Below are 8,873 nucleotides of genomic sequence, written 5' to 3' on the forward strand. Positions count from 1 at the left end.
GCCTTTGAGGGGTTTTCTTCTTTAATCAACCCAAGCTGAGACTTCTTAACTCTGAAATCTTCAAGCATAGATTTCCCAATCTGACTTTGAAGTATTTCAGACTGATTTTACCGGCAAGAGATTCATTATTGACTCATTCGTAAGGAATTTCCAACATGCAGTGTTTAAGCTCATCCAGCTTCACCATGGTTACCAAAGAGACACCATAACCCAAGATCAGTATTAAGCCTTTGTCTCAGGATACCCTGGCATATCTGAACTTGTCTTCTGGGCATTCACTTAATTCCTCAGAAAACTTATGACTCCATCAAAGTCTTCATAAAATAGCATTTTACCACAGAGTCTTACTAGATATTCTCTGACCCTACCTGACCTCTCCTGATTTAAATGCTCAATGACAACTTTGATGATTGCACTGAATACTCACAGATATGAAAAGGACCCACTGTGCTGGGGTATTCAGGTGTGTTTTGAGCACATAATCTGAAACACATGCTTGCTTAATTGAAATTTTTTTCATGTAATTAACAGATATTTAAATAGCTTTAGCTAATTATTTTATCTCTTCATGGGGAACAACATGTCATTGTAACTTCTATTTAATCTGATAATATATTTTGAAACACTCAAAACAAGGTATCATGAGGCTTTTATACTTGTTTTGAACAGCATTTTATGCTGACATTTATGAAGGCTACTATTGATTTTTCCTCAATGATACTTCACCCCAGAATATCTTGACCTTCAGACAGTAACAAAACAACTTGCACCCAGTTACCTTTACTAGAATCTGCTATTATCGAATAGCAGAGACGTTAGAGTTGATGCTCTCATAAATACTGACTGTGAAGGTATCATGGTATAGTTTAAAGGAAGGCTGGGTTTAGGAGTCTAGAGACCTTCTGGCCAACCCCATTGACTGTTTCTCTTCTCCTCATAGTTATAGCTGAGTAGGATGGGGGAAAAGATCATTGGAGGTGAGGAGTCTAGGAAATAATGGGCCCAAGGGTAGGATAGACATCTATAAATATATTGAAGTCACCAAGAATAACAATAGGGAAAATGGTGGAGAGAAGAATGAGCCAGAGGCCAAAAGTCATCAAAAAATGAAATGAGGTATCCTGGAATTTGACTCAAGATGACAACTAAGGGTAGAAATAGGTGGTAAAGTCTGAGGCCATCTACTATACACATTTCAAAGAGCTGTGATTTTGTTAGGGGAAAAAAAGGGAATTAGTGAAAATGCCAACAGAGAACAAGGAAGACACTGACACCACAGGAACTCTGGAATGCCTGTACGAGAGCAAAAATTACTGGTCTCTACTGGAGAATACTACAGAGGAAATAGAGAACTTGAGGGATAACTGGTTCTCAGTTGGAACAAGGAGATGCAGCAGCTGAGAGTACAGGGAGTTTGCAGTTCATAGAAGTTGGAATTCATAGGACATAGACGTCAAGTAGGAAGTGTGGGAAGGGATAGGGCCAGATTAAGGGATTTACAAAGCAGAATGATATCAGATTTCCAAATGAGGCCAAAAAATCTAGATGCCTGGAGTAAACAGAGCTGAGAAACATACCAAGGTTAGTTCTGGTAGTTTGCTAGAGAAGAATGAGTAATCAATTAGGAATGTTTTTGGCTGTAAGTACTTAAAGACAAGACATAGGCTAGTCCAAATGGGGCTCAGAACAAGCTCTTTCTAATCTCTCTATTCTGCCATCCCATATGCATTGCCTTCTGTTCTCAAGTTTGTCCTCTCATTCAAAAACCAGTTCTTCACATAACAGCACCCAAAGTGTAAAGCAGAGGTGGGACAAAAGGGTATTTTACTCCCTCAAGGAGAAACATCTTTCCCAGGAACCCCCAACAGACTTTCCTACCCTTCCATTTCTTAGCTAGAACTTGGTCACCTGCTCAGAGAAAATGGGAAGCTATAGGTATGGTTGACTTATCCATCATAATTCATACGCTGAGGGTTGGGCACATGGTCACTCAGAACAAAATTGCTGATTTTGGGAATCAGGAAGAGGGGTAATGACTGTTGAATTGGCAAACAACTCAACACTATGGTGAATAATTATTTGGAGTTCAGAATCTATGGACCACTATGATGAATGATTATTTAGAGTTCAGATTCTTTAGCTGTAGGATATAGGCTTGCTGGACAGTTGTCTAGTTCTGAAGCTTGGGGTTTGTGTTGGCTTGTTAGATGAGACAGGGGCATCATTTGGGGTGTGTTTCTTGGGCAGAATGCTAGAGAATGGCCAGGGATGCTGTGAAGTCACAGCAAGAGATACTATGAAGTTCTTGCAATGACTGGTTACTAGATTTTTGCTTGGTTTGTCCCCCCTCCATCTCATTCTATCTGATCCATTTCAAGTCACACGTCATTGTTACTTCCTCTATCAAAGTTTCTCTCTCTCTCTCTCCCTCCTTATATCTTATTCCTTGGCTCCCCTACCATGCTGACTTATCTTACCATCTGAAACATTTATTTACATCTGTCTGTGCCTGCCTCTCTAATACCATAACCAACACTGTAGTTGATGCCCTCACTGTTTCTCACCAGGGATATTTTAAGTTCCTATCAGGTCTTCCTGCTATAGTCTCACCCTCTCACACTCATGCTCACTCAGTGGTTCACAAACTTTAGTATGCAGCAAAATCACCAGGAGGGCTTGTTCAATACAAATTACTGGACCCCACTCCCCAGAGTTTCTGAATCAGTAGGTCTTGGGTGGGGCCTGATTATCTGCACTCCCAAAAAATTCCCAGGTGCTGCTGATGCTGATACTTGGGTCCACACTTTGAGAAACACTGTTGTGATTCCTTCTCTATTTTTCCTCCCAGAGTATAAAACAAAGATGGAATTTCTATTCTCCTACTTAAAAATCCAACAGTGATCCAGACTCTTTTTCTAACTGTCCATACATATATATTGTTATCTAGCCATAGCCAAATGCTTAGTTTGTTGAAGCCTGCAACGTCTTTCATCCATAACTACAAAGGTAGCTACCGCTAAGAGGCTGATCCATGACACACTCATACCCTACTGTTTGTGACCCATCCTCTGTGCTCCCACAAAGGTTTCGATCTATAGTACCAGCGTACCTACATCATTGCCCTAATAGAGTGCAGGAATATAATAGTATTATATATTTTTTTCTGGAACCCAATATAGCACTTAACACATGATATATGCCTTCAAAATAGCGAATAACAAAAGGAATTAAGTGACATGTGAATCAGTCATGAAAACCAGGTAGGAATTTTACTAGTGATATGGAACTCATTTGGTCAATTTTTTAAAAAATGGATCAATAGAAGAAATACAGCTCAGAAAGTTAAAAAAATTTTACTTGAATTTTTATCTTTTAATTTAGAATGAAGAAAAATTTTTATTTTTTTCAACATATGAAATGGCATTTTTTATTCAGTACGTGCTTTTTAAAAAAAAGGTTTTTAAAGATTTTATTTATTTATTTGACAGACAGAGATCACAAGTAGGCAGAGAGGCAGGTGGGGGGGTGTGGGGAGGCAGGCTCCCTGCTGAGCAGAGAGCCTGATACGGGGCTCAATCCCAGAATTCCAGGATCATGACCTGAGACAAAGGCACCCCCCAAATTTTTTATTAACATATAATATATTATTTGTTTCAGGGGTACAGATCTGTGATTCATCAGTCTTACACAATTCACAGCACTCACCACAGTACTGAATTTTTATTTTTTTTTTTTTAAGATTTTATTTATTGGGGCACCTGGGTGGCTCAGTGGGTTAAGCCTCTGCCTTTGGCTCAAGTCATGATCTCTGGGTCCTGGGATCGAGCCCCGAATCGGGCTCTCTGCTCAGCTGGGAGCCTGCTTCCCCTCTCTCTCTGCCTGCCTCTCTGCCTACTTATGATCTCTGTCGAATAAATAAATTTTAAAAATCTTTAAAAAAAGATTTTATTTATTTATTCGACAGAGAGAGAGATCACAAGCAGGCAGAGAGGCAGGCAGAAAGAGAGGGAGAAACAGGCTCCCTGCTGAGCAGAGAGCCCGATGCGGGGCTCAATCCCAGGACCCTGAGATCATGGCCTGAGTTGAAGGCAGAGGCTTAACCCACTGAGCCACTCAGGCGCCCCAGCACTGAACTTTTAAATAAAAGTGTTCGTAGTACACTGCCCTCAGCAATACTTATAAAATTGCTCTTCTCTCCTGCCTGCTTGCTTTACACCTCTAGCTGCCCTCTCTCCACAAGTACCCCAAGCCTCAATCTTACCCAGTTTCTCTTTTCTTGCACTCTGCCATGTCCACTTCTTTCTGTTGCTTCATTCATGCATTTAGGTACTCACACATTCACTCACAGTCAGTCAGTATTTATTGAACATCTACTATATGCCTGGAATGGCTGCACGCACTGGCAACAAAGTAGTGAACAAGACAAAATTCTTGTTCTCATGATGCTTTATGTTCTAGAGAGAATGGAAGAGTTCCAACACATAAAATTAAATGTGGCCAACTGAGGAAAATAAGATTCAAGAGCAGAGAATATATAAAAAGTAAGAAGAGGTCAAAGCCATTAAAAATACTAGATAATAAGGGACTGCATAATAGCTATAATGAGGTTCTAATTGCTCTAAGATTCTAAGCATTGACTTTACCATGACATGTGAGAACTGAGACCTCTTCAATAGTCTGAGTGGATTGAGGGAAGGCTTTGAACTCTCCCAAATGAATCATTTATACCCCACTACCTAAGAAATTACTATTAGAGCTTAGTGCTGAAGGGATTCAAAATGAGCCTCTCCTTAAATGCCACTTTGGCATGTGGATTACTTTGAGCTGAAGTTAATCAAGACCCAAAGACTTGGGGGAAAATCTTTACCTTCCCCTGACCTGCCTAAAAGAATTTAGAACATGGACCAGGTGTGGTAAACTGGGGGTAAACTCAGCATAATCTGGAAATCAAATTCCTCAGTGTGTCCCACTGTCTCTGAATGGTATGGCAAACATTTGTTTACCAAAATATTTGTTCTTCCCATCTTCTTATAATTTGTCTTCCTCCTCTTTGAAGTCTCAGACTCCCTACTCCCTTCTTAGTTCTGGATGGCTAGCTTCTTCAACTGCCCAGCTTCCCGTGGGGTCTCATAATCATATGGGGCTCCTGCACATCTGTAATTAAGTTTGTTTTTCCCCTATTAATCTGTCTTATATCAATTTGTCAGCCAAATAACACAGAAAGGTAAAGTAAAATTTTTTCCTCCCTAATAGTGCTTCCAGGTTCTGATTCCAAATTCCCCCAAAAGAAGGTCTGACCTCAATTGTTTCTCACTGGGCAAACCAGTTTTATGCCCAGAGGCCAGAGTTATGCAATGTACACAAAAAAAGTTAAAAACGTCCCCAAATGAGATTTGGCGGAAGAAGGAGGCAGAGAACAGAATGGAAATAAGGAGGTGTAGGACCGGCAGATCTACAAGATGACTATTATAAATAAAAATATAGTTGAAAGAATAGTGATAGATGATAGATAGACAGATGATAACCAAACTTATCTCCAGTGGGACTGTATTTCCCAGCAAGAGCCCTCTAGGTTTGGCCATTAAAACTTAAGATTCCTTAAAACAGCATGGAGGTTCCTCAAAATGTTGAAAATAGAACTGCCCTATGACCCAGCAATTGCACTATTGGGTATTTACCCTAAAGATACAAACGTAGTGATCCAAAGAGGCACATGCACCCGAATGTTTATAGCAGCAATGTCCACAATAGCCAAACTATGGAAAGAACCTAGATGTCCATCAACAGATGAATGGATCAAGAAGATGTGGTATATATACAATGGAATACTATGCAGCCATCAAAAGAAATGAAATCTTGCCATTTGTGACAACATGGATGGAACTAGAGCGTATCATGCTTAGTGAAATAAGTCAAGCAGACAAAGACAACTATCATATGATCTCCCTGATATGAGGAAGTGGTGATGCAACATGGGGGCTTAAGTGGATAGGAGAAGAATAAATGAAACAAGATGGGATTGGGAGGGAGACAAACCATAAGTGACTCTTAATCTCACAAAACAAACTGAGGGTTGCTGGGGGGAGGGGGGTTGGGAGAAGGGGGTGGGATTATGGACATTGGGGAGGGTATGTGCTTTGGTGAGTGCTGTGAAGTGTGTAAACCTGGTGATTCACAGACCTGTACCCCTGGGGATAAAAATATATGTTTATAAAAAATAAAAAATTAAAAAAAAAGAAAGAAAAACTTTTTGCCATTGTGTATATATATATATATATTATATATGATATAGATATGATATATATGATATGATATGTTATATATGATATATGGTAAATAAATAAAATCTTAAGATATAAAAAAAAAAAAAACTTAAGATTCCTTAGAAGATAGTGGAGCCAAAAGATCAAAGAGATAAAGGAGACCCTCTTCTCCACACTATTGTGCATTGGCACATGATGTGAGCAAGAAGTAAGCATTTACTGTTTTAAGCCATTGAAATTAGTGTTGTTTTTCATGGGAGTTTGCCTTTCCTAAATAATATAGATAAATAAAGCAGATTATTTGCTAATTCTACAAACATACCTTGACTAGGTCGAGTGTTATATTGGGGATACTGGGAAACAGGAGGTGAATACGATTAGACTTCTCTCAATTCTTCATAGTCTCATGGAGGAGACAAACAGCTAAACAGAAAATTAAGGAGACAACAGAAATGATCCTAAAGTGACTGAGATATTGGAATGTCTTCTCTAATAACAGAGGTTATTTTCATTATTTACCTAGAGTAGTGGATAGTTAAATAGAAGCATTGCAAAACAAAGTCTAAAATACCTGGTCACAGTGGGATTGAAGGACAGGAGGAATCAAGACAACCCCAAAACCCCATTCCTTCCAGTTGGAAGAACGGCAGTGACAGAAATGGAAAAGTGTCTTTGTGGAGGAGACAGGTTGACAGAAAAATAAATTTGCTTTGGAAAACACTGAGTATGAGACAGTTATAGGGGTATAGTTTGGAACCTGAAATCTAAACCTCAGGAAACACTGGCTAGAAAGGTAGATAAAGAAGTCAATAAATAAAAGTTATATTGGCATTTCATATTAACTTACAAAAAAAGGTCCTAGTCTTCTTATGAAACATGACTATATGTCAATGATACTTTGAAATGAATTTCATGTTACTATTTTTCTAGGGTAAAATTAAGACAAGCTTAGTATATTTTCTCTTCACTGAAGAATTAAAAAATATACTTGTAGTTTTGGTACTCCTGTTTGGTACAGTAGATATTGAAAGTTCTGAACAACTACTTAACCTGTTTGTGTCTCAATTTCTCATCTATAAAATGGGACTATCAATCCCTATGTGGCAGATTGCATTTTCAAAAATAACCCTAGTAATATTTGTGGTCTCACATGTTCTCCCAGGACCTTGCCACTTACCATCCAGAATCTATCTCCCCTCCCTTTGTGCCTGAGGAGGACTTTGTGACTACTCGGATGAACAGAATGTGGCAAGCATACCTTCCTAGGCTAGCTCACAAATATGACCTCTCTAGCCTATCTCAAGGAATGGGGCCCAGTTATTATACTGTGAGGAGGCCCAAAGTAGCCCACTTGGAGATTCCATGTGAGGAAGTCCATATGGAGAAGAACTGAGGCTCCCTGCCCAATGCCAGCATCAACTTCCAGACATAAGTGAATGAGTCTTCTAATGATTCCATTCCCCAGCCTCAAGTCATCCAGCGAAAGCCCCAATATCAGCAGAGGCAGTCTAAACCCACTGTGTCCTGTTCATTCCCAACCATAGGTGCCATGAGTATAATAAATGGATGCTTTATGTCACAAAATTTGGGGGTAATTCATTACTCGGCCCTACTATCTGTAAGTCATGTTGAACAGAATTAGTTGATCCATAAAAGAGAAATCCTGCAAAACATGTAAATTTCCTCCATATACTATAAAATGATATTTATACAAAAACCCTACTGAAGATATTAACTCATCTTTTTATCTGCCTTTCCTCTCCCTGGCTCAAAGATTTATACAAATGTGCAGACTTAATAAACATAAGTCTATAAACTCTACCTGTAGAGTTTATAAACATAAGGAACATTCATAATAATTCTGACTCAGAAAACCTGGCGAGCACTGTTTTCAAGACAGAACATTCTGGAGGTTGGTATAACAGTCCTGGAGAAAATGGAAGGCCTATATTCCTATTGATAGACGTTAGTTCTTGAATTCCTGTGCTAGACAAACGGAATCCTCAGCATTCCAGTTGCCAAGATGAGAAACACCTTTAGTGCTGCTAAGAATTCAGTGGGAAAGAATTTAGAACACAAGGGCTTGTTCATTTTCCAAGTTTTTAAGCATCATTTATTTAAGGAAGATTGAAAGGGGATTTGATTATCATCCACGAGCTCCCAAGTACTATGGGTATAAAACCATGTACAACATAGGCCTTGCCCTCAAGAAGTTCATAATCTTATATCTTATAAAGGAGATAGGCGTTTTACGCATTGTGATAAATGTAGAGATAAAATCTGGAGATCAACCTGGAAGTTTGTCAATTCTTATAGTTTATCAAAGAACAGTGGTATGTGATACTATTCATCATCATTTATTCACCCAATTTCTTAGAGTTCTTTTTTCTCACATTTAAAAATGAGTTACTTCTTTTGAATTGCAATTTATACAATTTAGGGATCATAACTTCAATGTATTTAAGCTTATATAAGAGTGAATTGTGGGGTGCCTGGGCAGCTCAGTTGATTAAGAGTCTGCCTTTGTCTCAGGTCATGACCCAGCCCTGGTGTCTGGCTCCTTGCTCAGTGAGAAGTCTGCTTCTCACTCTACCTCTGTCCCTCCCCACC

Source organism: Mustela putorius, unplaced genomic scaffold, assembly GCF_011764305.1.
Source record: "Mustela putorius furo isolate JIRA1106 unplaced genomic scaffold, ASM1176430v1.1 tig00003845_pilon_pilon_pilon, whole genome shotgun sequence".
In the NCBI taxonomy this organism is placed as follows: domain Eukaryota; kingdom Metazoa; phylum Chordata; class Mammalia; order Carnivora; family Mustelidae; genus Mustela; species Mustela putorius.